The 7,689-nt window shown below is 41.5% G+C and overlaps 2 pseudogenes; one reads left to right on the top strand and one right to left on the bottom strand.

The window, feature by feature from the left end:
* Positions 1-1,031: 1,031 nt before the first annotated feature.
* Positions 1,032-2,916, bottom strand: LOC128579184 (asparagine--tRNA ligase, cytoplasmic-like; annotated as a pseudogene).
* Positions 2,917-3,394: 478 nt separating this feature from the next.
* Positions 3,395-5,137, top strand: LOC128578982 (chromodomain Y-like protein; annotated as a pseudogene).
* Positions 5,138-7,689: the final 2,552 nt, after the last annotated feature.

Here is a 7,689-nt window from a genome sequence, read left to right as displayed (position 1 = left end):
CTTAAACTAATACTAAAAAAAGTGCTATGAATCATTTAAGTACTTCCCAAATTGCGTTCTTACTTCACATTCTCTAAGGAAATTCCATTTTTACTAATTCTTTCATATTAATTTGTATGCCTTGGAATTATAATTGGCTAGGTAGATTTAGTAAAGGTTGATAATTGATGCAAAAGACTTTCATTCATTTCTACTATCTACTTTTTAATTATACTCCATTCTAATACCAGCAGATTTTCACACTATATTGCCAATTTCCTCCTAAGATATTTATTTTAACTCATGGATGCAATAAAATAAATTAGAAAATTTCACTTAGCCAGGCATAATACTCCCAGCTACTGAGGAGGCTGAGACCAGAGGATCTCTTGAGTACAGGAGTTCTGAACTGTAATGCCCTCTTCCAGTTGGGTGTCCACTCTAAGTTCAGCATCAATATGGTGACTTCCCAGGAGCTGGGGCTACCAGCTTGGCTAGGGAGCCATGACCGGCCCAGGTCAGAAACAGATCAGGTCAAAGTTCCCATGCTGATCTGTAGTAGGATCGTGCCTGTGAATAGCCACTGCACTTCAGCCTGGCAATACGGCGAGACACCACGCATAATAAAATTCTTTATATATAAAAAAGAAAAAGAAAATTGCAGTTTCCCGTAAAAGGACAGAAAGATCAAGTTACTGGGATGTCTTAGATCATAATGTAAAACTGCTTTATTTATGTATATAACCCTGAAATTATGACCTATAATTGGATAAAATGCTGAAATGTATCCACAACTGCCAAAAATATGATATATTTTCCCCAAAGTCTGTAATGGACATTTTTTTTTAAGATGATAGTATCAATATCACTTCATATTCAAGTAATTTTGGCTACTGTTTAGTGTAGTAGGAATAAAAAGCAGAGACAACAGAAACAATTCTACCCCAATGGAATAAAAAGGGAAGATTCTGGCTTTTTTTTCCATTTTTTACAGAGGCAGTTTATTCCTTTAATGAACTGTATTCCTTCCATCACTCTTTAGGAGGAATCGATCATGGTCTGTAGTGCTGGACAAACTTAGGGTATAAGCACACATCCAGGATCTGGTACCTATTCAACATCCAAGTTAAGAATGGTTCCAGGCCCAAGTCATATCCTCCATGAGGACAGGTGAAATATTTCCTCTGATTTGTATACCATAAATAGGGATTAGGGTCAATCCCTTCTCTTTTATAACCTGCCAGAAATTCTTCACACTACCAGGTACACATTCAACCACTCACAATGACACTGACATTGGGCATCAAGACCTGAACAGATTCAATAAGCCAGGAATCCTCAGTACATTGCTACATACAAAAGGACTTAATCTCCACAGGAAATTGACACAGGAAGATTGGTTCATTAATAGTGTCTTCAAATTCACAGAAATATTGCATTCTTTTAGTCACACACAACAGCATCTGAATAATTACTCGATTTTAAAGCCTGTTTGGAGGGCTGAAAGTTTGGGTTGAGTTCGTGCACTATACTTGCTGCAGGTGATTTAAAGAATCTATCTACCACATCACAGCTCAAGTCCTTCAATTGGTTCATGAGGTCCTCAAAGGTCAGGAAAGGGCACTTGGCTTCCACATGAATGTATTGAGCCGAAATATGATTGTTCTTCCCTGTAAGTCTGTGTAATACAAAAAAAAATCTCCTGGGGCTGGAATGCTCCAATCTCCAGATATAACTGAGAGGACTGAGTAAAAAAAATGCCTCCTCCTTGCAAAAGTCAAACTTGAAGCGTGTGGCACCATCTTCAACTTGCATTTGCACTAACGTTGGTGGCATAACTTCAAATACCCCCTATCAAGGAAGTGACCTCTCAGACACCTGGTGATCCTGACTTGTGATTTTAGGAATTTGGACATGTTTTCTCCTCCCATAATCATGTGTTTATTGTTGAGCTGGATGTCAATGCCAGACACTTTGTTGATCAAGTTATCAGTACCTCCAGTGGGGGCCAACCCAAGCAATTCCCAGAAGTCACAATTCAGCTCACCGTCCTCTGGAACCTTCTTGCCCTTTGGGGTATGATTTACCATTGCATACTCAGCAACACTACTCTCAGTAGACAAGACTACTCCATGTAACACTGACACAACTCATAAGACAAGACACACTGAAGATAACCTGTACCATCTCCCAATACCAGAAACATTAAATTCTTACCTTGCCTATAAAGCCTGCGTTCCCAGCCAAACACTTTCACTCTTTGACTCTATGTCTTTCTAATGGGCTTATCTTCACAAATTTTGCCTCTGGAAGACTTAGATCCTTTCTAATGGTAATCTTTTCTGCTTCTTCTGTTATTTTCTCTTCATAAATTATCTTCTGCCTCTTTCTTTTCCTGGGTTTTGCTCTTTCTTTTTTTCCTATGCTACATTTTTTTTTTTTTTTTTGTAGAGACAGAGTCTCACTTCATGGCCCTCAGTAGAGCGCCATGGCCTCACACAGCTCACAGCAACCTCCAACTCCTGGGCCCAAGCGATTCTCTTGCCCCAGCCTCCCGAGTAGCTGGGACTACAGGCGCCCGCCACAACGCCCGGCTATTTTCTGGTTGCAGTTTGGCCGGGGCCGGGTTTGAACCCGCCACCCTCGGTATATGGGGCCGGCGCCCTACCGACTGAGCCACAGGCGCCGCCCCTATGCTACATTTTTTAAATGTTCTCCATCTGTGTGTTAGAAATAACATCCCACCTCTCATTTCCTTTTTGTGACTACATAAATAGTAGGAAATGGTTATTTTTCTACAGTCATCAAAGCCTTGAGATTTGTTTTAAATAGTTTCTTTTTGGTTTCATCTTCCATAGCATTATTCCGCTCTAGATCTGAGACATAAAGTTCTGCTAGCACCATCCCTGTGGTTACTCTGGTGATCTCCAAGAACATCAAATCTTGGACAACCACCACATTATTACTCCAACATGCACTAGAGGCCAGGAAATTGTAAATTGACATCACAATTTGAGACTACCACACTTCAATCAGAATAGTTATTATTATTATTGCTTTTTATTGTTGGAGACTCATTGAGAGTACAAAAATCCAGGTTACACTAAATGCATTTGTTAGTCAAAGTCCCTCTTATAAATGGGTTTTTCCCCAAGAGCTGTACTAAACACCATGACCCCCACCCCAACACCCTGCCTCCCTTTCTCCATTCCTGCCTTGTCAGAATGAAGTCATAAAGCAGTATGTTGGCGTGGATGCAGTGAACAGCCAATGAGTGAAATAGGCTAGTTCACTCGCAGTGCTGGGCTCTAGCAATGGGAACAGGAATCACACAATATGCAGAGAACCAACTAAAACAAAATGTTGGACACCACAATCCTGCCCCTGCTGCCTGGCGGTGACTTTATCATCCACGATGGTTTCCAAGGATATGTAGGAGGTTGAAAGTATTGTTAAAAGAAGAAACAACAAAAAAGGGAAGACAGAGTACTTAATTGGTGGAATGGCTACAATAGCCAGGATGACACTTGGGACCCACAGCAGCACCTGGTGAACTGTGAGGAATGATCCAAGGTTTTAACAGGTGCCACACCAAAAAGCAGAAAGAAAGTATGTTGACCAGAACAAACAGGACCTCTGAGACCAATGCTAGGAACACATCTCCAAATCAGCTAACATCAACTTTTCTAAAACCTCTTCTAAGGCACTAGTGATTGGAAATGGCCACATATCCAAAAATAACCAGTTGTTTTGCTGCCAGCCAGTTCAGAAAAAATACAGCTAAATCTTTCTCGATCAGGAAGGTATGGAGCTAATAAAGTCAGGTAATAGGATACTTGCGCCTAAGAGAAGCATTAAGAACAAGTCGTCAGTGGACAGCTTTCAGACTGAGAGCCCCAAGAAATAAGATTCAATACAGCAAGTTCAAGAAGACACAGTGTCACCTGAGGTGACAAAACAGAAGCTGGACGGAGCTCTTTTGGGCCCCAATGCAGAGCAGGCCCAGTTTGGGAGCAGGCCCTAGATACACCCACTGGTGCCTCAGGTGCCTTGCTCTGTAACTGCAGCTAAGAACACAGGCTTAGTTATAAATGGGAAATGTACATCTCCCTCCAAGTTTGGATTAACATTCAATGGAACAACAAGTATACAGATGTCTGTTTTAGTAGAGATAGCCAGGAAAAGAAAATTTATTGGTGATAGAAGAGACTAGTGGTTGTAGTTCAGTGAGGCAAACAGAGAGTGCCTACAGATACAGAGATATGGTTTCAGGAAGCAGGATGGCTTCACCCCCATCTTTTTCTCTACAAAATCATCAGAGAATAACTCTCTAAATCCAGAGGTAATGAAAGAAATCCAGAGTGTCCTCTGACAACAGTGGCTGCCAAAGACAGCAAGCTCATTCTACTTAATGCAGTTGGCAGTGTATTTTCTTGCAGACTTGACTTGATTTATTTTATACAGCATTTAACAGAAAACAGAAAAAGAAAGCACTAAAATTATGGAAGCTTTAAGAACCATTGTGAATACTTTTTTATTCAGTTTAAGAAGCCCATTCTTATAGCTGTAAATTTTGCATTGTTCCATTGGACTAGGAGAATCCATACTGCCTCTTTGTGATGTGCTTTGGACTAATAAAAAAGTTTGGTTTCAAACATTCTATACTTCCTTCAGTCAGAGTCCAGATGTCTGTTGTAACTGAATTTTACTAAGATTGTGGCAGGAGTATCTGCCAATGAAATATTGCTCTATAGGTGAAGATGACCATATGGGAGACATATACTTGTTCTGGCCAAGGACCTTCACCCAGGAAGTCATGCTTTGAATTAAGGAGCTTGCCTCTTGTGATCCAGTGGTGCTTGAGGAATCCAAAGGTTTTGTGTGTTGGAACATGCTGATAGAGCTGGAAAAAGCCAATGAGAAGGAGTGTGAAGTACTAAAGAAAATCTGGGGCTCTATCCAGGTGACAGACTCCATGTTAAAGTACTTACAGAGAAAAATCAATGAGTTTATTGTCAAGTTGCCTGCCAATGACCATAAATTGTCAAGTGGCCCTAGTTCATACAGCCTGAAACATGTTCTCATGCTCAGAAACAGGGCTGGAAAATATTCAAGCTGGATGATCAAGAAAGTTTTAAGTACTGTAACTTTGAAATAAATAATTACAAAGTTTCATTTTCTAAAAAATGTTGTTTCAAGGCAGAGCATGATGGCAGTTGGGACGGACCTCTAGCCCACCTCTCCCAAGTCATCAGGTGAGAGGAAGGGGGGTCTGTACCTTTTTCCCATGTGAATTATTGCTGGAGACACATAGCAAATCAGTATGTTGCTGTATTTGAAGTGTAATTTAAAACCATGGACTCTGTTGTAGAGATTGTCCTTATTTAGCTGTGCTGGCTGGCAGGCCCCTCCCTCATGGAGGACAGCAGCATGCAATTCCTGGCAAAACCCATTCAATGAAAATTTATTCCTGAGCCAAGTTTAGTGACGTGAAAGGGGCCCTGCTCAGAGCTACAAGGGACTAAGCAACTGGATGGAAAATTGAAGGGAAGGGATTCCGCCCAGGAAACAGACATATAGAATTGTCCAAAATGGTGGGGACCTTCCCCCCAAACAATAGTAGTGATTAAATAGACTGGACCATTCCAGGTGGGGAATACTGGTGTGGGTTGGCAGTTCAGGCTGTGTGGCAAACTGGCAGGTGGCTGGACTCAAATCTCCAGATTCAAAAGTGAGACCCTGAGACACATAAATTGAGCAGAAGGTTTCTGTAGGCTGCAGCTGCTGCCCAGCAGCAGCCAGCCTCTGCCCCACAGCCAAATGCAGTAGCCAGTTTGCAGGAGAATGTGGGAGCAGAGAGAAAAGATTTGTGAAGGTGAACTCCTGCACTGAGTTAGGAGGCAGGATAGGAGTGCTGTCTTTAACAGAGAAGCCAAGGTTGCACAACAATTAGGTAAAAACATTTATAGAAACTCCAAAACGGTGATGTGCCAGGTAGGGAGGTTACAGTGGTAACAGTATAAACTGTGAATCAGGTATAAGCTTGGGAACCACTCACATCACCACCTGGTGTCCAGAAAGTATATTACATTATAAACATGTTTCTATGAAAGTTGGTCCCTACCTCACACATATAGATATATATTTTTACATATATACAAGAATAATAATTTTGTGATTGGTGCCTTTTTTTTTCTCTCATAATTTTCTTTGAGGAGCTATCATTATTTTTTAATATATATATATACACATTTTTATTTTTATTTTTTTATTTTTATTTTTTCTTCTTTTTTAACATTTTTATGAAAACCACATTTTTCTTCTCTTTCCCTTCTCTGTTCCTCTTCTTCCCTTTTTATGGTTAATGAGAGTGCTAACATCAGATTTCTAGAAGTTTTTTTTGTTTATTGGTTTTCTTTATATATTTTTTACCTTTTTTCTTTTTATTTATTTTTCTCAATTATTCTATGATTATCATAAATTTTATTGTAGTTTTTTTTTTGTTTGTTTTTGTTGTCTGTGTGTCTATGTGTTTCTGATGGATTGTGCATCTGTGGGCTTGTGTGTCTGGTAGCCTTTTATCTGTTTATTTGCTCATTTGGTCTCAAAAAGATTGGTGTTTTGACCTGCAATTCTGAGCTCCCAGCACTCCTCTCCACTCTCACTCCAAGTTCTGGAGACCTGTCCCTTAGGAGTCCAGATTCTTGGGTGATTTCTTGAGGGGTTTGGACAGGGCCTGGACTGAGGCTTGTTAGTTTGGATTCTGCAGCATGGGAGTAAGGATACGACTGTCAGCTGAAAGGGAAACACATTGGAGTGGCAGTGCCCTGAGGAGTAGAGCAGCAGCTGTTCTTGGCAACAATAAGGCCCACCCAAAGATATTCTGAAGCCACGACCCCTGTCTTCCTGGGCAACCAGAAGAGGCTGGGTATATTTCCAGATGGCAACCACCACGGAACAGATCTGGTACTGAAACAGGCCCCGTGAGTAAAGTGTTTGCCTGTGACAGTACCAACCTGGGTGGACCACAAGGACTAGAAAATGCACACACAGAGGATTGCTTTACTGAGCCTAAGATGCACCTGGCTCTCAGATCATCAGACAATAGACAAAGGAAGGAAGGAGGCTAAAGCTGACCGTGATATGAACACAAACCTGCAGGAGTAAAGAAAGGACCTGAGGTACAGGTTCTGGGAACTCAAAACAGTTTCTCTTCTGCAGAGGAATTTATCAGGGACAGAAAAAAACTCCCACAAAGTTGTTTTTTTCTGTCAGTAACATCAATCAGGGGTGGGACTGGAACTGAGTGAACACCTCCCAGACTCCATCAAGCGCCCAAGTTGTCAGCCCTCACCACCCACTGCTGGATAAAGGCAGAGAGAAGTGGCCTGGCTTAGCAGATACAGATTTCCTAGTGATTCAGGCAGGTATAAACCCCTGGAGTATCTGCTTACTAGAGGCAACTGAGTCACAGCCCTGTGGGGGCTATCAGTGTTTCCTAGTGATTCAGGTAGGTATAAAGCCCTGGAGTATCTGCTTATTAGAGGCAACTGAGTCACAGCCCTATGGGGGCTATCAGTGACCGGGTGTGACAGAGGTGCAAAGTAGGGAAGAAGGCATCAACCTTCCCAGATGACTCTATTTGCTGCGTGGGTCCTCCTGACTTCACAGAGCACTGGAGCAAGTGATATTAGAGTTGTCACTAGACCC

Source organism: Nycticebus coucang, chromosome Y (assembly GCF_027406575.1).
Source record: "Nycticebus coucang isolate mNycCou1 chromosome Y, mNycCou1.pri, whole genome shotgun sequence".
Taxonomy (NCBI): domain Eukaryota; kingdom Metazoa; phylum Chordata; class Mammalia; order Primates; family Lorisidae; genus Nycticebus; species Nycticebus coucang.
Note: the sequence above shows the minus strand (reverse complement) of the source record. Positions and strands in the feature narration are given on the sequence as shown.